The sequence below is a fragment of the Denticeps clupeoides genome, unplaced genomic scaffold (assembly GCF_900700375.1).
Source record: "Denticeps clupeoides unplaced genomic scaffold, fDenClu1.1, whole genome shotgun sequence".
Lineage (NCBI taxonomy): Eukaryota > Metazoa > Chordata > Actinopteri > Clupeiformes > Denticipitidae > Denticeps > Denticeps clupeoides.
This window is the reverse complement of record NW_021629731.1, coordinates 110,066-132,978: the sequence shown is the minus strand read 5'-3', so window position 1 is coordinate 132,978 and position 22,913 is coordinate 110,066. Positions and strand designations below refer to the sequence as shown.

At 41.0% G+C, this 22,913-nt stretch overlaps 16 non-coding genes across 16 annotated transcripts; 3 read left to right on the top strand and 13 right to left on the bottom strand.

Moving 5' to 3' along the window:
• Nucleotides 1-2,764: 2,764 nt before the first annotated feature.
• trnaf-gaa (transfer RNA phenylalanine (anticodon GAA)) lies at nucleotides 2,765-2,837 on the bottom strand. The gene has a single exon. It is a non-coding gene; the product is annotated as a tRNA-Phe (tRNA).
• Nucleotides 2,838-3,719: 882 nt separating this feature from the next.
• On the bottom strand, nucleotides 3,720-3,792 carry trnaf-gaa (transfer RNA phenylalanine (anticodon GAA)). The gene has a single exon. It is a non-coding gene; the product is annotated as a tRNA-Phe (tRNA).
• An 882-nt stretch (nucleotides 3,793-4,674) lies between these two features.
• On the bottom strand, nucleotides 4,675-4,747 carry trnaf-gaa (transfer RNA phenylalanine (anticodon GAA)). Its single transcript has one exon. It is a non-coding gene; the product is annotated as a tRNA-Phe (tRNA).
• A 1,839-nt stretch (nucleotides 4,748-6,586) lies between these two features.
• On the bottom strand, nucleotides 6,587-6,659 carry trnaf-gaa (transfer RNA phenylalanine (anticodon GAA)). The gene has a single exon. It is a non-coding gene; the product is annotated as a tRNA-Phe (tRNA).
• Nucleotides 6,660-11,431: 4,772 nt separating this feature from the next.
• On the bottom strand, nucleotides 11,432-11,504 carry trnaf-gaa (transfer RNA phenylalanine (anticodon GAA)). Its single transcript has one exon. It is a non-coding gene; the product is annotated as a tRNA-Phe (tRNA).
• Nucleotides 11,505-13,377: 1,873 nt separating this feature from the next.
• Nucleotides 13,378-13,450, bottom strand: trnaf-gaa (transfer RNA phenylalanine (anticodon GAA)). Its single transcript has one exon. It is a non-coding gene; the product is annotated as a tRNA-Phe (tRNA).
• A 2,814-nt stretch (nucleotides 13,451-16,264) lies between these two features.
• On the bottom strand, nucleotides 16,265-16,337 carry trnaf-gaa (transfer RNA phenylalanine (anticodon GAA)). Its single transcript has one exon. It is a non-coding gene; the product is annotated as a tRNA-Phe (tRNA).
• Nucleotides 16,338-17,226: 889 nt separating this feature from the next.
• trnaf-gaa (transfer RNA phenylalanine (anticodon GAA)) lies at nucleotides 17,227-17,299 on the bottom strand. Its single transcript has one exon. It is a non-coding gene; the product is annotated as a tRNA-Phe (tRNA).
• Nucleotides 17,300-18,190: 891 nt separating this feature from the next.
• On the bottom strand, nucleotides 18,191-18,263 carry trnaf-gaa (transfer RNA phenylalanine (anticodon GAA)). Its single transcript has one exon. It is a non-coding gene; the product is annotated as a tRNA-Phe (tRNA).
• An 890-nt stretch (nucleotides 18,264-19,153) lies between these two features.
• On the bottom strand, nucleotides 19,154-19,226 carry trnaf-gaa (transfer RNA phenylalanine (anticodon GAA)). Its single transcript has one exon. It is a non-coding gene; the product is annotated as a tRNA-Phe (tRNA).
• Nucleotides 19,227-20,114: 888 nt separating this feature from the next.
• On the bottom strand, nucleotides 20,115-20,187 carry trnaf-gaa (transfer RNA phenylalanine (anticodon GAA)). The gene has a single exon. It is a non-coding gene; the product is annotated as a tRNA-Phe (tRNA).
• Nucleotides 20,188-20,299: 112 nt separating this feature from the next.
• On the top strand, nucleotides 20,300-20,371 carry trnad-guc (transfer RNA aspartic acid (anticodon GUC)). The gene has a single exon. It is a non-coding gene; the product is annotated as a tRNA-Asp (tRNA).
• A 706-nt stretch (nucleotides 20,372-21,077) lies between these two features.
• On the bottom strand, nucleotides 21,078-21,150 carry trnaf-gaa (transfer RNA phenylalanine (anticodon GAA)). Its single transcript has one exon. It is a non-coding gene; the product is annotated as a tRNA-Phe (tRNA).
• A 111-nt stretch (nucleotides 21,151-21,261) lies between these two features.
• Nucleotides 21,262-21,333, top strand: trnad-guc (transfer RNA aspartic acid (anticodon GUC)). Its single transcript has one exon. It is a non-coding gene; the product is annotated as a tRNA-Asp (tRNA).
• Nucleotides 21,334-22,040: 707 nt separating this feature from the next.
• Nucleotides 22,041-22,113, bottom strand: trnaf-gaa (transfer RNA phenylalanine (anticodon GAA)). The gene has a single exon. It is a non-coding gene; the product is annotated as a tRNA-Phe (tRNA).
• Nucleotides 22,114-22,224: 111 nt separating this feature from the next.
• On the top strand, nucleotides 22,225-22,296 carry trnad-guc (transfer RNA aspartic acid (anticodon GUC)). Its single transcript has one exon. It is a non-coding gene; the product is annotated as a tRNA-Asp (tRNA).
• The last annotated feature ends 617 nt before the right edge of the window (nucleotides 22,297-22,913 follow it).

Sequence of the window (22,913 nt, the reverse complement as noted above, 5' to 3'; positions counted from 1 at the left end):
CGATTCCCCGACGGGGAGGCGATGCTTTGTGTTTTTTATTTGCCATTAGAGATTACCTTGATCTCCATTAAAAAAAAATCATGTTTTTGAACACAATTAGATTTCTGTTATGGAACCCAAAGGTTTATGCTTTTTCCAGATAAAAACCATGATACAAGAATGCAGGCCTCTCTTGTCTTGGCACTTCAGGCCATTTTTTGGCTTTTTTGAGACCTGGTAATTGTTCTTGCCTGTTTTTATGGAACTAATAATGTAAAATTGTTCCATTGTAACAAAAGAACCCAAAATAGACACAAAAAATAAATTATAGAGGGAAACAAGAGAAAGAATAAGAAACAAATCCAGTGAGGGAGGCCAGACCCTGGTAGAAGTAGGAAAAGCTGAATGCAGGAACAATGTGAGAGTAGAACCCCCCGAGCAGTTGAGGGGGAAGAGGCCTCTGAATGAGGTTTGAATCCTTTTGTTATAATGGACGTTTATCTCACAGAAGTGTTGCAACTGATCAATCAGTTTCTCCTTTGAGGTTTATGCTTTTTCCAGATAAAACCATGATACAAGAATGCAGGCCTCTCTTGTCTTGGCACTTCAGGCCATTTGTTGGCTTTTTTGAGACCTGGTAATTGTTCTGCCTGTGAGGGGGAGGTCAGTTTCCAGATAAAGCATAGGTCTTTGTTAACAAACCAAAAATTGCATTTACACAGTCCTAACAGCTTTGCCGAAACCCTGGATTTAACCAGGGACCTTTAGATCTTCAGTCTAACGCTCTCCATCTGAGCTATTTCGGCTCATACCTCATACCTACTATGAAATCAATCTAAATGTCACAAACCACTGTTGCAAGAAACAAACATGCTTGAAGTTTAAAGACCTATGATAACAAAGAAGCAGGGCCAGCTTCTCGTTAGTATAGTGGTGAGTATCCCCGCCTGTCACGCGGGAGACCGGGGTTCGATTCTCTGACAGCGAGGCGATGCTCTTGTGTTTTTCATTTGCCATTAGAGATTACCTTGATCTCCATTATAAAAAAAAAATCTTGTTTTTGAACACAATTAGATTTTGTTTATGGAACCCAAAGATTTACAATTGTTCCATTGTAAGAAAAATTCTAGAGGGAAACACAAGAGAAAGAATAGAATCAAACTCCAGTGAGGAAGGACAGAGCCTGGAACAATAAGAAAAGATGAATGAATGAACAATGTGAGCCCTCTGAATGAGGTTTGAACTTGTTTTTTGAAATTATCTGATGTTCGATGGACATTAACAGTCATGGCACAATAGATTATAAATGATTGAACAGGTTCTAGTTCATAAACACAATAAGAATTCTTTTATAGAACTAATATATGTAAAATGGTTCCATTGTAACAAAAGAACCCAAAATAGACACAAAAAAAAATTATAGAGGAAACAAAGAGAAAGAATAGAAACAACTCCAGTGAGGGAGGCCAGCCCTGGTAGAAGTAGAAAAGCTGAATGCAGGAGGAACATTGTGAGAGTAGAACCCCCGAGCAGTTGAGGGGGAAAGAGGCCTCTGAATGAGGTTTGAATCCTTTCTTTTATAATGGACGTTTATCTCACAGAAGTGTTGCAACTGATCAATCAGTTTCTCCTTTGAGGTTTATGCTTTTTCCAGATAAAACCAATGATACAAGAATGCAGGCCTCTCTTGTCTTGGCACTTCAGGCCATTTGTTGGCTTTTTTGAGACCTGGTAATTGTTCTTGCCTGTGAGGGCGAGGTCAGTTTCCAGATAAAGCATAGGTCTTTGTTAACAAACCAAAAATTGCATTTACACAGTCCAAACAGCTTTGCCGAAACCCTGGATTTCACCAGGGACCTTTAGATCTTCAGTCTAACGCTCTACCAACTGAGCTATTTCGGCTCATACCTCATACCTACTATGAAATCAATCTAAATGTCACAAACCACTGTTGCAAGAAACAACATGCTTGAAGTTCTAAAGACCTATGATAACAAAGAAGCAGGGCCAGCTCCTCGTTAGTGTAGTGGTGAGTATCCCCGCCTGTCACGCGGGAGACCGGGGTTCGATTCCCCGACGGGGAGGCGATGCGCTTGTGTTTTTTATTTGCCATTAGAGATTACCTTGATCTCCATTAAAAAAAAATCATGTTTTTGAACACAATTAGATTTCTGTTTATGGAACCCAAAGGTTTATGCTTTTTCCAGATGAAACCATTGATACAAGAATGCAGGCCTCTCTTGTCTTGGCACTTCAGGCCATTTGTTGGCTTTTTGAGACCTGGTAATTGTTCTTGCCTGTTTTTATGGAACTAATATATGTAAAATTGTTCCATTGTAACAAAAGAACCCAAAATAGACACAAAAAATAAATTATAGAGGGAAACAAAGAGAAAGAATAAGAAACAAACTCCAGTGAGGGAGGCCAGACCCTGGTAGAAGTAGAAAAGCTGAATGCAGGAACAATGTGAGAGTAGAACCCCCGAGCAGTTGAGGGGGAAAGAGGCCTCTGTATGAGGTTTGAATCCTTTCTTTTATAATGGACGTTTATCTCACAGAAGTGTTGCAACTGATCAATCAGTTTCTCCTTTGAGGTTTATGCTTTTTCCAGATAAAACCATTGATACAAGAATGCAGGCCGCTCTTGTCTTGGCACTTCAGGCCATTTGTTGGCCTTTTTGAGACCTGGTAATTGTTCTTGCCTGTGAGGGGGAGGTCAGTTTCCAGATAAAGCATAGGTCTTTGTTAACAAACCAAAAATTACATTTACACAGTCCAAACAGCTTTGCCGAAACCCGGGATTGAACCAGGGACCTTTAGATCTTCAGTCTAACGCTCTCCCAACTGAGCTATTTCGGCTCATACCTCATACCTACTATGAAATCAATCTAAATGTCACAAACCACTGTTGCAAGAAACAAACATGCTTGAAGTTCTAAAGACCTATGATAACAAAGAAGCAGGGCCAGCTCCTCGTTAGTATAGTGGTGAGTATCCCCGCCTGTCACGCGGAGACCGGGGTTCGATTCCCGACGGGGAGGCGATGCTTTTGTGTTTTTTATTTGCCATTAGAGATTACCTTGATCTCCATTAAAAAAAAAATCATGTTTTTGAACACAATTAGATTTCTGTTATGGAACCCAAAGGTTTATGCTTTTTCCAGATAAAACCATTGATACAAGAATGCAGGCCTCTCTTGTCTTGGCACTTCAGGCGTTTTTGTTGGCTTTTTTGAGACCTGGTAATTGTTCTTGCCTGTTTTATGGAACTAATATATGTAAATTGTTCCATTGTAACAAAAGAACCCAAAATAGACACAAAAATAAATTATAGAGGGAAACAAAGAGAAAGAATAAGAAACAAACTCCAGTGAGGGAGGCCAGACCCTGGTAGAAGTAGAAAAGCTGAATGCAGGAACAATGTGAGAGTAGAACCCCCCGAGCAGTTGAGGGGGAAAGAGGCCTCTGTATGAGGTTTGAATCCTTTCTTTTATAATGGACGTTTATCTCACAGAAGTGTTGCAACTGATCAATCAGTTTCTCCTTTGAGGTTTATGCTTTTTCCAGATAAAACCATTGATACAAGAATGCAGGCCGCTCTTGTCTTGGCACTTCAGGCCATTTGTTGGCCTTTTTGAGACCTGGTAGTTGTTCTTGCCTTTGAGGGGGAGGTCAGTTTCCAGATAAAGCATAGGTCTTTGTTAACAAACCAAAAATTGCATTTACACAGTCCAAACCGCTTTGCCGAAACCCGGGATTGAACCAGGGACCTTTAGATCTTCAGTCTAACGCTCTCCCAACTGAGCTATTTCGGCTCATACCTCATACCTACTATGAAATCAATCTAAATGTCACAAACCACTGTTGCAAGAAACAAACATGCTTGAAGTTCTAAAGACCTATGATAACAAAGAAGCAGGGCCAGCTCCTCGTTAGTATAGTGGTGAGTATCCCCGCCTGTCACGCGGGAGACCGGGGTTCGATTCCCCGACGGGGAGGCGATGCTTTGTTTTTTATTTGCCATTAGAGATTACCTTGATCTCCATTAAAAAAAAAAATCATGTTTTGAACACAATTAGATTTCTGTTTATGGAACCCAAAGGTTTATGCTTTTTCCAGATAAAACCATTGATACAAGAATGCAGGCCTCTCTTGTCTTGGCACTTCAGGCGTTTTTGTTGGCTTTTTGAGACCTGGTAATTGTTCTTGCCTGTTTTTATGGAACTAATATATGTAAAATTGTTCCATTGTAACAAAAGAACCCAAAATAGACACAAAATAAATTATAGAGGGAAACAAAGAGAAAGAATAAGAAACAAACTCCAGTGAGGGAGGCCAGACCCTGGTAGAAGTAGAAAAGCTGAATGCAGGAACAATGTGAGAGTAGAACCCCCGAGCAGTTGAGGGGGGGAAAGATGCCTCTGTATGAGGTTTGAATCCTTTCTTTTATAATGGACGTTTATCTCACAGAAGTGTTGCAACTGATCAATCAGTTTCTCCTTTGAGGTTTATGCTTTTTCCAGATAAAACCATTGATACAAGAATGCAGGCCTCTCTTGTCTTGGCACTTCAGGCCATTTGTTGGCCTTTTGAGACCTGGTAATTGTTCTTGCCTGTGAGGGGGAGGTCAGTTTCCAGATAAAGCATAGGTCTTTGTTAACAAACCAAAAATTGCATTTACACAGTCCAAACAGCTTTGCCGAAACCCGGGATTGAACCAGGGACCTTTAGATCTTCAGTCTAACGCTCTCCCAACTGAGCTATTTCGGCTCACCTCATACCTACTATGAAATCAATCTAAATGTCACAACCACTGTTGCAAGAAACAAACATGCTTGAAGTTCTAAAGACCTATGATAACAAAGAAGCAGGGCCAGCTCCTCGTTAGTATAGTGGTGAGTATCCCCGCCTGTCACGCGGGAGACCGGGGTTCGATTCCCCGACGGGGAGGCGATGCTTTGTGTTTTTTATTTGCCATTAGAGATTACCTTGATCTCCATTAAAAAAAAAAATCATGTTTTTGAACACAATTAGATTTCTGTTTATGGAACCCAAAGGTTTATGCTTTTTCCAGATAAAACCATTGATACAAGAATGCAGGCCTCTCTTGTCTTGGCACTTCAGGCGTTTTTGTTGGCTTTTTTGAGACCTGGTAATTGTTCTTGCCTGTTTTTATGGAACTAATATATGTAAAATTGTTCCATTGTAACAAAAGAACCCAAAATAGACACAAAAAATAAATTATAGAGGGAAACAAAGAGAAAGAATAAGAAACAAACTCCAGTGAGGGAGGCCAGACCCTGGTAGAAGTAGAAAAGCTGAATGCAGGAACAATGTGAGAGTAGAACCCCCCGAGCAGTTGAGGGGGAAAGATGCCTCTGTATGAGGTTTGAATCCTTTCTTTTATAATGGACGTTTATCTCACAGAAGTGTTGCAACTGATCAATCAGTTTCTCCTTTGAGGTTTATGCTTTTCCAGATAAAACCATTGATACAAGAATGCAGGCCTCTCTTGCCTTGGCACTTCAGGCCATTTGTTGGCCTTTTGAGACCTGGTAATTGTTTTGCCTGTGAGGGGGAGGTCAGTTTCCAGATAAAGCATAGGTCTTTGTTAACAAACCAAAAATTACATTTACACAGTCCAAACAGCTTTGCCGAAACCGGGATTGAACCAGGGACCTTTAGATCTTCAGTCTAACGCTCTCCCAACTGAGCTATTTCGGCTCATACCTCATACCTACTATGAAATCAATCTAAATGTCACAAACCACTGTTGCAAGAAACAAACATGCTTGAAGTTCTAAAGACCTATGATAACAAAGAAGCAGGGCCAGCTCCTCGTTAGTATAGTGGTGAGTATCCCCCCTGTCACGCGGGAGACCGGGGTTCGATTCCCCGACGGGGAGGCGATGCTTTTGTGTTTTTATTTGCCATTAGAGATTACCTTGATCTCCATTAAAAAAAAAAATCATGTTTTGAACACAATTAGATTTCTGTTTATGGAACCCAAAGGTTTATGCTTTTTCCAGATAAAACCATTGATACAAGAATGCAGGCCTCTCTTGTCTTGGCACTTCAGGCGTTTTTGTTGGCTTTTTTGAGACCTGGTAATTGTTCTTGCCTGTTTTTATGGAACTAATATATGTAAAATTGTTCCATTGTAACAAAAGAACCCAAAATAGACACAAAAAATAAATTATAGAGGGAAACAAAGAGAAAGAATAAGAAACAAACTCCAGTGAGGGAGGCCAGACCCTGGTAGAAGTAGAAAAGCTGAATGCAGGAACAATGTGAGAGTAGAACCCCCGAGCAGTTGAGGGGGAAAGAGGCCTCTGTATGAGGTTTGAATCCTTTCTTTTATAATGGACGTTTATCTCACAGAAGTGTTGCAACTGATCAATCAGTTTCTCCTTTGAGGTTTATGCTTTTTCCAGATAAAACCATTGATACAAGAATGCAGGCCTCTCTTGTCTTGGCACTTCAGGCCATTTGTTGGCCTTTTTGAGACCTGGTAATTGTTCTTGCCTGTGAGGGGGAGGTCAGTTTCCAGATAAAGCATAGGTCTTTGTTAACAAACCAAAAATTGCATTTACACAGTCCAAACAGCTTTGCCGAAACCCGGGATTGAACCAGGGACCTTTAGATCTTCAGTCTAACGCTCTCCCAACTGAGCTATTTCGGCTCATACCTCATACCTACTATGAAATCAATCTAAATGTCACAAACCACTGTTGCAAGAAACAAACATGCTTGAAGTTCTAAAGACCTATGATAACAAAGAAGCAGGGCCAGCTCCTCGTTAGTATAGTGGTGAGTATCCCCGCCTGTCACGCGGGAGGACCGGGGTTCGATTCCCCGACGGGGAGGCGATGCGCTTTGTGTTTTTTATTTGCCAATTAGAGATTACCTTGATCTCCATTAAAAAAAAAATCATGTTTTGAACACAATTAGATTTCTGTTTATGGAACCCAAAGGTTTATGCTTTTCCAGATGAAACCATTGATACAAGAATGCAGGCCTCTCTGTCTTGGCACTTCAGGCCATTTGTTGGCCTTTTTGAGACCTGGTAATTGTTCTTGCCTGTTTTTATGGAACTAATATATGTAAAATTGTTCCATTGTAACAAAAGAACCCAAAATAGACACAAAAAATAAATTATAGAGGGAAACAAAGAGAAAGAATAAGAAACAAACTCCAGTGAGGGAGGCCAGACCCTGGTAGAAGTAGAAAAGCTGAATGCGAGGAACAATGTGAGAGTAGAACCCCCGAGCAGTTGAGGGGAAAGAGGCCTCTGTATGAGGTTTGAATCCTTTCTTTTATATGGACGTTTATCTCACAGAAGTGTTGCAACTGATCAATAAGTTTCTCCTTTGAGGTTTATGCTTTTTTCCAGATAAAACCATTGATACAAGAATGCAGGCCTCTCTTGTCTTGGCACTTCAGGCCATTTGTTGGCCTTTTTGAGACCTGGTAATTGTTCTTGCCTGTGAGGGGGAGGTCAGTTTCCAGATAAAGCATAGGGTCTTTGTTAACAAACCAAAAATTGGCCTTTACACAGTTCCCAACAGCTTTGCCGCGAAACCCGGGATTGAACCAGGGGACCCTTTAGAATCTTCAGTCTAACGTCTCTCACCCAACTGAGCTATTTCGGCTCATACCTCATACCTACTATGAAATCAATCTAAATGACACCAAACCACTGTTGCAAGAAACAAACATGCTTGAAGTTCTAAAGACCTATGATAACAAAGAAGCAGGGCCAGCTCCTCGTTAGTATAGTGGTGAGTATCCCCGCCTGTCACGCGGCGAGACCGGGGTTTCGTTCCCGACGGGGAGGCGATGCTTTTGTGTTTTTTATTTGCCATTAGAGATTACCTTGATCTCCATTAAAAAAAAAAATCATGTTTTTGAACCAATTAGATTTCTGTTTATGGAAACCCAAAGGTTTATGCTTTTTTCCAGATAAAAACCATTGATACAAGAATGCGGCCTCTCTTGTCTTGGCACTTCAGGCGTTTTTTGTTGGCTTTTTTGAGACCTGGTAATTGTTTCTTGCCTGTTTTTATGGAACTAATATATGTAAATTGTTCCTGTAACAAAAGAAACCCAAAATAGAACAAAAATAACATTATAGAGGGAAACAAGAGAAAAGAATAAGAAACAAACTCCAGTGAGGGAGGCCAGACCCTGGTAGAAGTAGAAAAGCTGAATGCAGGAACCATGTGAGAGTAGAAACCCCCGAGCAGTTGAGGGGGAAAGAGGCCTCTGTATGAGGTTTGAATCCTTCTTTTTAATGGACGTTATCTCACAGAAGTGTTGCAACTGATCAATCAGTTTCTCCTTTTGAGTTTATGCTTTTTCCGATTAAAAACCCATTGATACAAGAATGCAGGCCGCTCTTGTCTTGGCACTTCAGGCCATTTGTTGGCCTTTTTGAGACCTGGTAATTGTTCTATGCTGTGAGGGGGGTGAGGGTCAGTTTCCAGATAAAGCATAGGTCTTTGTTAACCAAACCAAAAATTGCATTACACAGTCCAAACAGCTTTGCCGAAACCCGGGATTGAACCAGGGACCTTTAGATCTTCAGTCTAACCGCTTCTCCCAACTGAGGCTATTTCGGCTCATACCTCATACCTACTATGAAATCAATCTAAATGTCACAAACCACTGTTTGCAAGAAACAAACATGCTTGAAGTTCTAAAGACCTATGATAACAAAGAAGCAGGGCCAGCTCCTCGTTAGTATAGTGGTGAGTATCCCCGCCTGTCACGCGGGAGACCGGGGTTCGATTCCCCGACGGGGAGGCGATTGCTTTTGTGTTTTTATTTGCCATTAGAGATTACCTTGAATCTCCATTAAAAAAAAAATCATGTTTTTGAACACCAATTAGATTTCTGTTTATGGAACCCAAAGGTTATTGCTTTTCCAGATAAAACCATTGATACAAGAATGCAGGCCTCTCTTGTCTTGGCACTTCAGGCGTTTTTGTTGGCTTTTTTGAGACCTGGTAATTGTTCTTGCCTGTTTTTATGGACTAATATATGTAAAATTGTTCCATTGTAAAAAGAAACCCAAAATAGACACAAAAAATAAATTATAGAGGGAAACAAAGAGAAAGAATAAGAAACAAACTCCAGTGAGGGAGGCCAGACCCTGGTAGAAGTAGAAAGCTGAATGCAGGAACAATGTGAGAGTAGAACCCCCGAGCAGTTGAGGGGGAAAGATAGCCTCTGTATGAGTTTGAATCCTTTCTTTTATAATGGACGTTTATCTCACAGAGTGTTGCAACTGATCAATCAGGTTTCTCCCTTTGAGGTTTATGCTTTTTCCAGATTAAAACCATTGATACAAGAATGCAGGCCTCTCTTGTCTTGGCACTTCAGGCCATTTGTTGGCCTTTTTGAGACCTGGTAATTGTTCTCTTGCCTGTGAGGGGGGAGGTCAGTTTCCAGATAAAGCATAGGTCTTTGTTAACAAACCAAAAATTGCATTTACACAGTCCAAACAGCTTTGCCGAAACCCGGGGATTGAACCAGGGACCTTTAGATCTTCAGTCTAACGCTCTCCCAACTGAGCTATTTCGGCTCATACCTCATACCTACTATGAAATCAATCTAAATGTCACAAACCACTGTTGCAAGAAACAAACATGCTTGAAGTTCTAAAGACCTATGATAACAAAGAAGCAGGGCCAGCTCCTCGTTAGTATAGTGGTGAGTATCCCCGCCTGTCACGCGGGAGACCGGGGTTCGATCCCCGACGGGGAGGCGATGCTTTTGTGTTTTTTATTTGCCATTAGAGATTACCTTGATCTCCATTAAAAAAAAAAATCATGTTTTTGAACACAATTAGATTTCTGTTTATGGAACCCAAAGGTTTATGCTTTTTCCAGATAAAACCATTGATACAAAGAATGCAGGCCCTCTCTTGTCTTGGCACTTCAGGCGTTTTTGTTGGCTTTTTTGAGACCTGGTAATTGTTCTTGCCTGTTTTTATGGAACTAATATATGTAAAATTGTTCCATTGTAACAAAAGAACCCAAAATAGACACAAAAAAATAAATTATAGAGGGAAACAAAGAGAAAGAATAAGAAACAAACTCCAGTGAGGGAGGCCAGACCCTGGTAGAAGTAGAAAAGCTGAATGCTAGGAACAATGTGAGAGTAGAACCCCCCGAGCAGTTGAGGGGGAAAGATGCCTCTGTATGAGGTTTGAATCCTTTCTTTTATAATGGACGTTTATCTCACAGAAGTGTTGCAAACTGATCAATCAGTTTCTCCTTGAGGTTTATGCTTTTCCAGATAAAACCATTGATACAAGAATGCAGGCCTCTCTTGCCTTGGCACTTCAGGCCATTTGTTGGCCTTTTTTGAGACCTGGTAATTGTTCTTGCCTTTGAGGGGAAGGTCAGTTTCCAGATAAAGCATAGGTCTTTGTTAACAAACCAAAAATTGCATTTACACAGTCCAAACAGCTTTGCCGAAACCCGGGATTGAACCAGGGACCTTTAGATCTTCAGTCTAACGCTCTCCCCAACTGAAGCTATTTCGGCTCATACCCCTCATACCTACTATGAAATCAATCTAAAGTCACAAAACCACTGTTGCAAGAAACAAACATGCTTGAAGTTCTAAAGACCTATGATAACAAAGAAGCAGGGCCAGCTCCTCGTTAGTATAGTGGTGAGTATCCCCGCCTGTCACGCGGGAGACCGGGGTTCGATTCCCCGACGGGGGGAGGCAATGCTTTTGTGTTTTTTTATTTGCCATTAGAGATTACCTTATCTCCATTAAAAAAAAAAATAATTGTTTTTGAACACAATTAGATTTCTGTTTATGGAACCCAAAGGTTTATGCTTTTTCCAGATAAAACCATTGATACAAGAATGCCGGGCCTCTCTTGTCTTGGCACTTCAGGCGTTTTTGTTGGCTTTTTGAGACCCTGGTAATTGTTCTTGCCTGTTTTTATGGAACTAATATATGTAAAATTGTTCCATTGTAACAAAAGAACCCAAAATAGACAAAAAATAAATTATAGAGGGAAACAAAGAGAAAGAATAAGAAACAAACTCCAGTGAGGGAGGCCAGACCCTGGTAGAAGTAGAAAAGCTGAATGCAGGGAACAATGTGAGAGTAGAACCCCCCGAGCAGTTGAGGGGGAAAGAGGCCTCTGTATGAGGTTTGAATCCTTTTCTTTTATAATGGACGTTTATCTCACAGAAGTGTTTGCAACTGATCAATTCAGTTTCTCCTTTGAGGTTTATGCTTTTTCCAGATAAAACCATTGATACAAGAATGCGGCCGCTCTTGTCTGTTGGCACTTCAGGCCATTTGTTGGCCTTTTTGAGACCTGGTAATTGTTCTTGCCCTGTGAGGGGGATGGTCAGTTTTCCAGATAAAGCATAGGTCTTTGTTAACAAACCAAAAATTGCATTTACACAGTCCAAACAGCTTTGCCGAAACCCGGGATTGAACCAGGGACCTTTAGATCTTCAGTCTAACGCTCTCCCAACTGAGCTATTTCGGCTCATACCTCATACCTACTATGAAATCAATCTAAATGTCACAAACCACTGTTGCAAGAAACAAACATGCTTGAAGTTCTAAAGACCTATGATAACAAAGAAGCAGGGCCAGCTCCTCGTTAGTATAGTGGTGAGTATCCCCGCCTGTCACGCGGAGGGAGACCGGGGTTCGATTTCCCCGACGGGGGAGGCGATGCTTTGTGTTTTTTATTTGCCATTAGAGATTACCTTGATCTCCATTAAAAACAAAAATCATGTTTTTGAACACAATTAGATTTCTGTTTATGGAACCCAAAGGTTTATGCTTTTTCCAGATAAAACCATTGATACAAGAATGCAGGCCTCTCTTGTCTTGGCACTTCAGGCGTTTTTGTTGGCTTTTTTGAGACCTGGTAATTGTTGTTGCCTGTTTTTATGGAACTAATATATGTAAAATTGTTCCATTGTAACAAAAGAACCCAAAATAGACACAAAAAATAAATTATAGAGGGAAACAAAGAGAAAGAATAAGAAACAAACTCCAGTGAGGGAGGCCACAGACCCTGGTAGAAGTAGAAAAGCTGAATGCAGGAAACAATGTGAGAGTAGAACCCCCCGAGCAGTTGAGGGGGGGGAAAGAGGCCTCTGTATGAGGTTTGAATCCTTTCTTTTATAATGGACGTTTATCTCACAGAAGTGTTGCAACTGATCAATCAGTTTCTCCTTGAGGTTTATGCTTTTTCCAGATAAAACCATTGATACAAGAATGCAGGCCGCTCTTGTCTTGGCACTTCAGGCCATTTGTTGGCCTTTTTGAGACCTGGTAATTGTTCTTGCCTGTGAGGGGAGGTCAGTTTCCAGATAAGCATAGGTCTTTGTTACAAACCAAAAATGCATTTACACAGTCCAAACAGCTTTTGCGAAACCGGGATTGAACCAGGGACCTTTAGATCTTCAGTCTAACGCCTCTCCCAACTGAGCTATTTCGGCTCTCACCCTCATACCTACTATGAAATCAATCTAAATGTCACAAACCACTGTTGCCAAAGAAACACAACATGCTTGAAGTTCTAAAGACCTATGATAACAAAGAAGCAGGCCAGCTCCTCGTTAGTCTAGTGGTGAGTATCCCCGCCCTGTCACGCGGCGAGACCGGGTTCGATTCCCCGACGGGGAGGCGACGATGTTTTTGTGTTTTTTATTTGCCATTAGAGATTACCTTGATCTCCATTAAAAAAAAAAATATGTTTTGAACACAATTAGATTCTGTTTATGGAACCCAAAGGTTCTATGCTTTTTCCAGAAAAACCATTGATACAAGAATGCAGGCCTCTCTTGTGTCTTGGCACTTCAGGGCGTTTTTTTGTGGCTTTTTTTTGTTTGAGACCCTGGTAATTGTTCTTGCCTGTTTTTATGGAACTAATATATGTAAAATTGTTCCATTGTAACAAAAGAACCCAAAATAGACACAAAAATAAATTATAGAGGGGAAACAAAGAGAAAGAATAAGAAACAAACTCCAGTGAGGAGGCCAGACCCTGGTTAGAAGTAGAAAAGCTGAATGCAGGAACAATGTGAGAGTAGAACCCCCCCGAGCAGTTGAGGGGAAAGAGGCCTCTGTATGAGGTTTGAATCCTTTCTTTTATAATGGACGTTTATCTCACAGAAGTGTTGCAACTGATCAATCAGTTTCTCCTTTGAGGTTTATGCTTTTTTCCAGATAAAACCATTGATACAAGAATGCAGGCCGCTCTTTGTCTTGGCACTTCAGGCCATTTGTTGGCCTTTTTGAGACCTGGTTAATTGTTCTTGCCTGTGAGGGGGAGGTCAGTTTCCAGATAAGCATAGGTCTTTGTAACAAACCAAAAAATTGCATTTACACAGTCCAAACAGCTTTGCCGAAACCCGGGATTGAACCAGGGACCTTTAGATCTTCAGTCTAACGCTCTCCCAACTGAGCTATTTCGGCTCATACCTCATACCTACTATGAAATCAATCTAAATGTCACAAACCACTGGTTGCAAGAAACAAACATGCTTGAAGTTCTAAAGACCTATGATACAAAGAAGCAGGGCCAGCTCCTCGTTAGTATAGTGGTGAGTATCCCCGCCTTGTCACGCGGGAGGACCGGGGTTCGATTCCACGACGGGGAGGCGATGCTCTTGTGTTTTTTATTTGCCATTAGAGATTACCTTGATCTCCATTAAAAAAAAATCATGTTTTTGAACACAATTAGATTTCTGTTTATGGAACCCAAAGGTTTATGCTTTTTCCAGATAAAACCATTGATACAAGAATGCAGGCCTCTCTTGTCTTGGCACTTCAGGGCCATTTTTGTGGCTTTTTTTGAGACCATGGTAAATTGTTCTTGCCTGTTTTATGGAACTAATATATGTAAAATTGTTCCATTGTAACAAAAAGAACCCAAATAGACACAAAAATAAATTATAGAGGGAAACAAAGAGAAAGAATAAGAAACAAACTCCAGTGAGGGAGGCCAGACCCTGGTATAGAAGTAGAAAGCTGAATGCAGGAACAATGTGAGAGTAGAACCCCCCGAGCAGTTGAGGGGGAAAGAGGCCTCTGTATGAGGTTTGAATCCTTCTTTTATAATGACGTTTATCTCACAGAAAGTGTTGCAACTGATCAATCAGTTTCTCCTTTGAGGTTTATGCTTTTTCCAGATAAAACCATGATACAAGAATGCAGGCCGCTCTTGTCTTGGCACTTCAGGCCATTTGTTGGCCTTTTTTGAGACCTGGTAATTGTTCTTGCCTGTGAGGGGTGAGGTCAGTTTCCAGATAAAGCATAGGTCTTTGTTAACAAACCAAAAAATGCATTTACACAGTCCAAACAGCTTTGCCGAACCCGGGATTGAACCAGGGACCTTTAGATCTTCAGTCTAACGCTCTCCCAACTGAGCTATTTCGGCTCACTACCTCATACCTACTATGAAATCAATCTAAATGTCACAAACCACTGTTGCAAGAAACAAACATGCTTGAAGTTCTAAAGACCTATGATAACAAAGAAGCAGGGCCAGCTCCTCGTTAGTATAGTGGTGAGTATCACCGCCTGTCACGCGGGAGAGACAGGGGTTTCGATTCCCCGACGGGCGAGGCATGCTTTTGTTTTTTATTTGCCATTAGAGACTTACCTTGATCTCCATTAAAAAAAAAAAATCATGTTTTTGAACACAATTAGATTTCTGTTTATGGAACCCAAAGGTTTTATGCTTTTTCCAGATAAAACCATTGATACAGAATGCAGGCCTCTCTTGTCTTGGCACTTCAGGCGTTTTTGTTGGCTTTTTGAGACCTGGTAATTGTTCTTGCCTGTTTTTATGGAACTAATATATGTAAATTGTTTCCATTGTAACAAAAGAACCCAAAATAGACACAAAAAATAAATTATAGAGGGAAACAAAGAGAAAGTAATAAGAAACAACTCCAGTGAGGGAGGCCAGACCCTGGTAGAAGTAGAAAAGCTGAATGCAGAGGAACAATGTGAGAGTAGAACCCCCCGAGCAGTTGAGGGGGAAAGAGGCTCTGATGAGGTTTGAATCCTTTCTTTTATAATGGACGTTTATCTCACAGAAGTGTTGCAACTGATCAATCAGTTTCTCCTTGAGGTTTATGCTTTTTCCAGATAAAACCATTGATACAAGAATGCAGGCCTCTCTTGTCTTGGCACTTCAGGCCATTTGTTGGCCTTTTTGAGACCTGGTAATTTGTTTCTTGCCTGTGAGGGGGAGGTCAGTTTCCAGATAAAGCATAGGTCTTTGTTAACAAACCAAAAATTACATTTACACAGTCCAAACGCTTTGCCGAAACCCGGGATTGAACCAGGGACCTTTAGATCTTCAGTCTACGCTCTCCCAACTGAGCTATTTCGGCTCATACCTCATACCTACTATGAAATCAATCTAAATGTCACAAACCACTGGTGCAAGAAACAAACATGCTTGAAGTTCTAAAGACCTATGATAACAAAGAAGCAGGGCCAGCTCCTCGTTAGTATAGTGGTGAGTATCCCCGCCTGTCACGCGGGAGGCCGGGTTCGATTCCCCGACGGGGAGGCGATGCTTTTGTGTTTTTTATTTGCCATTAGAGATTACCTTGATCTCCATTAAAAAAAAAATCATGTTTTTGAACCACAATTAGATTTCTGTTTATGGAACCCAAAGGTTTATGCTTTTTCCAGATAAAACCATTGATACAAGAATGCAGGCCTCTCTTGTCTTGGCACTTCAGGCATTTTTGTTGGCTTTTTGAGACCTGGTAATTGTTCTTGCCTGTTTTTATGGAACTAATATATGTAAAATTGTTCCATTGTAACAAAAGAACCCAAATAGACACAAAAAATAAATTATAGAGGGAAACAAAGAGAAAGAATAAGAAACAAACTCCAGTGAGGGAGGCCAGACCCTGGTAGAAGTAGAAAAGCTGAATGCAGGAACAATGTGAGAGTAGAACCCCCCGAGCAGTTGAGGGGGAAAGAGGCCTCTGTATGAGGTTTGAATCCTTTCTTTTATAATGGACGTTTATCTCACAGAAGTGTTGCAACTGATCAATCAGTTTCTCCTTTGAGGTTTATGCTTTTTCCAGATAAAACCATTGATACAAGAATGCAGGCCTCTCTTGTCTTGGCACTTCAGGCCATTTGTTGGCCTTTTTGAGACCTGGTAATTGTTCTTGCCTGTGAGGGGGAGGTCAGTTTCCAGATAAAGCATAGGTCTTTGTTAACAAACCAAAAAATTGCATTTACACAGTCCAAACAGCTTGCCGAAACCCGGGATTGAACCAGGGACCTTTAGATCTTCAGTCTAACGCTCTCCCAACTGAGCTATTTCGGCTCATACCTCATACCTACTATGAAATCAATCTAAATGTCACAAACCACTGTTGCAAGAAACAAACATGCTTGAAGTTCTAAAGACCTATGATAACAAAGAAGCAGGGCCAGCTCCTCGTTAGTATAGTGGTGAGTATCCCCGCCTGTCACGCGGGAGACCGGGGTTCGATTCCCCGACGGGGAGGCGATGCTTTTGTGTTTTTTATTTGCCATTAGAGATTACCTTGATCTCCATTAAAAAAAAAAATCATGTTTTTGAACACAATTAGATTTCTGTTTATGGAACCCAAAGGTTTATGCTTTTTCCAGATAAAACCATTGATACAAGAATGCAGGCCTCTCTTGTCTTGGCACTTCAGGCGTTTTTGTTGGCTTTTTTGAGACCTGGTAATTGTTCTTGCCTGTTTTTATGGAACTAATATATGTAAAATTGTTCCATTGTAACAAAAGAACCCAAAATAGACACAAAAAATAAATTATAGAGGGAAACAAAGAGAAAGAATAAGAAACAAACTCCAGTGAGGGAGGCCAGACCCTGGTAGAAGTAGAAAAGCTGAATGCAGGAACAATGTGAGAGTAGAACCCCCCGAGCAGTTGAGGGGGAAAGAGGCCTCTGTATGAGGTTTGAATCCTTTCTTTTATAATGGACGTTTATCTCACAGAAGTGTTGCAACTGATCAATCAGTTTCTCCTTTGAGGTTTATGCTTTTTCCAGATAAAACCATTGATACAAGAATGCAGGCCGCTCTTGTCTTGGCACTTCAGGCCATTTGTTGGCCTTTTTGAGACCTGGTAATTGTTCTTGCCTGTGAGGGGGAGGTCAGTTTCCAGATAAAGCATAGGTCTTTGTTAACAAACCAAAAATTACATTTACACAGTCCAAACAGCTTTGCCGAAACCCGGGATTGAACCAGGGACCTTTAGATCTTCAGTCTAACGCTCTCCCAACTGAGCTATTTCGGCTCATACCTCATACCTACTATGAAATCAATCTAAATGTCACAAACCACTGTTGCAAGAAACAAACATGCTTGAAGTTCTAAAGACCTATGATAACAAAGAAGCAGGGCCAGCTCCTCGTTAGTATAGTGGTGAGTATCCCCGCCTGTCACGCGGGAGACCGGGGTTCGATTCCCCGACGGGGAGGCGATGCTCTTTGTGTTTTTTATTTGCCATTAGAGATTACCTTGATCTCCATTAAAAAAAAAAAATCATGTTTTTGAACACAATTAGATTTCTGTTTATGGAACCCAAAGGTTTATGCTTTTTCCAGATAAAACCATTGATACAAGAATGCAGGCCTCTCTTGTCTTGGCACTTCAGGCGTTTTGTTGGCTTTTTTGAGACCTGGTAATTGTTCTTGCCTGTTTTTATGGAACTAATATATGTAAAATTGTTCCATTGTAACAAAAGAACCCAAAATAGACACAAAAAATAAATTATAGAGGGAAACAAAGAGAAAGAATAAGAAACAAACTCCAGTGAGGGAGGCCAGACCCTGGTAGAAAGTAGAAAAGCTGAATGCAGGAACAATGTGAGAGTAGAACCCCCCGAGCAGTTGAGGGGGAAAGATGCCTCTGTATGAGGTTTGAATCCTTTCTTTTATAATGGACGTTTATCTCACAGAAGTGTTGCAACTGATCAATCAGTTTCTCCTTTGAGGTTTATGCTTTTTCCAGATAAAACCATTGATACAAGAATGCAGGCCTCTCTTGCCTTGGCACTTCAGGCCATTTGTTGGCCTTTTTGAGACCTGGTAATTGTTCTTGCCTGTGAGGGGGAGGTCAGTTTCCAGATAAAGCATAGGTCTTTGTTAACAAACCAAAAATTGCATTTACACAGTCCAAACAGCTTTGCCGAAACCCGGGATTGAACCAGGGACCTTTAGATCTTCAGTCTAACGCTCTCCCAACTGAGCTATTTCGGCTCATACCTCATACCTACTATGAAATCAATCTAAATGTCACAAACCACTGTTGCAAGAAACAAACATGCTTGAAGTTCTAAAGACCTATGATAACAAAGAAGCAGGGCCAGCTCCTCGTTAGTATAGTGGTGAGTCTCCCGCGTGACAGGCGGGAGACCGGGGTTCGATTCCCCGACGGGGAGGCGATGCTTTTGTGTTTTTTATTTGCCATTAGAGATTACCTTGATCTCCATTAAAAAAAAAAATCATGTTTTTGAACACAATTAGATTTCTGTTTATGGAACCCAAAGGTTTATGCTTTTTCCAGATAAAACCATTGATACAAGAATGCAGGCCTCTCTTGTCTTGGCACTTCAGGCGTTTTTGTTGGCTTTTTTGAGACCTGGTAATTGTTCTTGCCTGTTTTTATGGAACTAATATATGTAAAATTGTTCCATTGTAACAAAAGAACCCAAAATAGACACAAAAAATAAATTATAGAGGGAAACAAAAGAGAAAGAATAAGAAACAAACTCCAGTGAGGGAGGCCAGACCCTGGTAGAAGTAGAAAAGCTGAATGCAGGAACAATGTGAGAGTAGAACCCCCCGAGCAGTTGAGGGGGAAAGAGGCCTCTGTATGAGGTTTGAATCCTTTCTTTTATAATGGACGTTTATCTCACAGAAGTGTTGCAACTGATCAATCAGTTTTCTCCTTTGAGGTTTATGCTTTTTCCAGATAAAACCATTGATACAAGAATGCAGGCCGCTCTTGTCTTGGCACTTCAGGCCATTTGTTGGCCTTTTTGAGACCTGGTAATTGTTCTTGCCTGTGAGGGGGAGGTCAGTTTCCAGATAAAGCATAGGTCTTTGTTAACAAACCAAAAATTGCATTTACACAGTCCAAACAGCTTTGCCGAAACCCGGGATTGAACCAGGGACCTTTAGATCTTCAGTCTAACGCTCTCCCAACTGAGCTATTTCGGCTCATACCTCATACCTACTATGAAATCAATCTAAATGTCACAAACCACTGTTGCAAGAAACAAACATGCTTGAAGTTCTAAAGACCTATGATAACAAAGAAGCAGGGCCAGCTCCTCGTTAGTATAGTGGTGAGTATCCCCGCCTGTCACGCGGGAGACCGGGGTTCGATTCCCCGACGGGGAGGCGATGCTTTTGTGTTTTTATTTGCCATTAGAGATTACCTTGATCTCCATTAAAAAAAAAAATCATGTTTTTGAACACAATTAGATTTCTGTTTATGGAACCCAAAGGTTTATGCTTTTTCCAGATAAAACCATTGATACAAGAATGCAGGCCTCTCTTGTCTTGGCACTTCAGGCGTTTTTGTTGGCTTTTTTGAGACCTGGTAATTGTTCTTGCCTGTTTTTATGGAACTAATATATGTAAAATTGTTCCATTGTAACAAAAGAACCCAAAATAGACACAAAAAATAAATTATAGAGGGAAACAAAGAGAAAGAATAAGAAACAAACTCCAGTGAGGGAGGCCAGACCCTGGTAGAAGTAGAAAAGCTGAATGCAGGAACAATGTGAGAGTAGAACCCCCCGAGCAGTTGAGGGGGAAAGAGGCCTCTGTATGAGGTTTGAATCCTTTCTTTTATAATGGACGTTTATCTCACAGAAGTGTTGCAACTGATCAATCAGTTTCTCCTTTGAGGTTTATGCTTTTTCCAGATAAAACCATTGATACAAGAATGCAGGCCGCTCTTGTCTTGGCACTTCAGGCCATTTGTTGGCCTTTTTGAGACCTGGTAATTGTTCTTGCCTGTGAGGGGGAGGTCAGTTTCCAGATAAAGCATAGGTCTTTGTTAACAAACCAAAAATTGCATTTACACAGTCCAAACAGCTTTGCCGAAACCCGGGATTGAACCAGGGACCTTTAGATCTTCAGTCTAACGCTCTCCCAACTGAGCTATTTCGGCTCATACCCTCATACCTACTATGAAATCAATCTAAATGTCACAAACCACTGTTGCAAGAAACAAACATGCTTGAAGTTCTAAAGACCTATGATAACAAAGAAGCAGGGCCAGCTCCTCGTTAGTATAGTGGTGAGTATCCCCGCCTGTCACGCGGGAGACCGGGGTTCGATTCCCCGACGGGGAGGCGATGCTTTTGTGTTTTTTATTTGCCATTAGAGATTACCTTGATCTCCATTAAAAAAAAAAATCATGTTTTTGAACACAATTAGATTTCTGTTTATGGAACCCAAAGGTTTATGCTTTTTCCAGATAAAACCATTGATACAAGAATGCAGGCCTCTCTTGTCTTGGCACTTCAGGCGTTTTTGTTGGCTTTTTTGAGACCTGGTAATTGTTCTTGCCTGTTTTTATGGAACTAATATATGTAAAATTGTTCCATTGTAACAAAAGAACCCAAAATAGACACAAAAAATAAATTATAGAGGGAAACAAAGAGAAAGAATAAGAAACAAACTCCAGTGAGGGAGGCCAGACCCTGGTAGAAGTAGAAAAGCTGAATGCAGGAACAATGTGAGAGTAGAACCCCCCGAGCAGTTGAGGGGGAAAGAGGCCTCTGTATGAGGTTTGAATCCTTTCTTTTATAATGGACGTTTATCTCACAGAAGTGTTGCAACTGATCAATCAGTTTCTCCTTTGAGGTTTATGCTTTTTCCAGATAAAACCATTGATACAAGAATGCAGGCCGCTCTTGTCTTGGCACTTCAGGCCATTTGTTGGCCTTTTTGAGACCTGGTAATTGTTCTTGCCTGTGAGGGGGAGGTCAGTTTCCAGATAAAGCATAGGTCTTTGTTAACAAACCAAAAATTGCATTTACACAGTCCAAACAGCTTTGCCGAAACCCGGGATTGAACCAGGGACCTTTAGATCTTCAGTCTAACGCTCTCCCAACTGAGCTATTTCGGCTCATACCTCATACCTACTATGAAATCAATCTAAATGTCACAAACCACTGTTGCAAGAAACAAACATGCTTGAAGTTCTAAAGACCTATGATAACAAAGAAGCAGGGCCAGCTCCTCGTTAGTATAGTGGTGAGTATCCCCGCCTGTCACGCGGGAGACCGGGGTTCGATTCCCCGACGGGGAGGCGATGCTTTTGTGTTTTTTATTTGCCATTAGAGATTACCTTGATCTCCATTAAAAAAAAAAAATCATGTTTTTGAACACAATTAGATTTCTGTTATGGAACCCAAAGGTTTATGCTTTTTCCAGATAAAACCATTGATACAAGAATGCAGGCCTCTCTTGTCTTGGCACTTCAGGCGTTTTTGTTGGCTTTTTTGAGACCTGGTAATTGTTCTTGCCTGTTTTTATGGAACTAATATATGTAAAATTGTTCCATTGTAACAAAAGAACCCAAAATAGACACAAAAAATAAATTATAGAGGGAAAACAAAGAGAAAGAATAAGAAACAAACTCCAGTGAGGGAGGCCAGACCCTGGTAGAAGTAGAAAAGCTGAATGCAGGAACAATGTGAGAGTAGAACCCCCCGAGCAGTTGAGGGGGAAAGAGGCCTCTGTATGAGGTTTGAATCCTTTCTTTTATAATGGACGTTTATCTCACAGAAGTGTTGCAACTGATCAATCAGTTTCTCCTTTGAGGTTTATGCTTTTTCCAGATAAAACCATTGATACAAGAATGCAGGCCTCTCTTGTCTTGGCACTTCAGGCCATTTGTTGGCCTTTTTGAGACCTGGTAATTGTTCTTGCCTGTGAGGGGGAGGTCAGTTTCCAGATAAAGCATAGGTCTTTGTTAACAAACCAAAAATTGCATTTACACAGTCCAAACAGCTTTGCCGAAACCCGGGATTGAACCAGGGACCTTTAGATCTTCAGTCTAACGCTCTCCCAACTGAGCTATTTCGGCTCATACCTCATACCTACTATGAAATCAATCTAAATGTCACAAACCACTGTTGCAAGAAACAAACATGCTTGAAGTTCTAAAGACCTATGATAACAAAGAAGCAGGGCCAGCTCCTCGTTAGTATAGTGGTGAGTATCCCCGCCTGTCACGCGGGAGACCGGGGTTCGATTCCCCGACGGGGAGGCGATGCTTTTGTGTTTTTTATTTGCCATTAGAGATTACCTTGATCTCCATTAAAAAAAAAAATCATGTTTTTGAACACAATTAGATTTCTGTTTATGGAACCCAAAGGTTTATGCTTTTTCCAGATAAAACCATTGATACAAGAATGCAGGCCTCTCTTGTCTTGGCACTTCAGGCCGTTTTTGTTGGCTTTTTTGAGACCTGGTAATTGTTCTTGCCTGTTTTTATGGAACTAATATATGTAAAATTGTTCCATTGTAACAAAAGAACCCAAAATAGACACAAAAAATAAATTATAGAGGGAAACAAAGAGAAAGAATAAGAAACAAACTCCAGTGAGGGAGGCCAGACCCTGGTAGAAGTAGAAAAGCTGAATGCAGGAACAATGTGAGAGTAGAACCCCCCGAGCAGTTGAGGGGGAAAGAGGCCTCTGTATGAGGTTTGAATCCTTTCTTTTATAATGGACGTTTATCTCACAGAAGTGTTGCAACTGATCAATCAGTTTTCTCCTTTGAGGTTTATGCTTTTTCCAGATAAAACCATTGATACAAGAATGCAGGCCGCTCTTGTCTTGGCACTTCAGGCCATTTGTTGGCCTTTTTGAGACCTGGTAATTG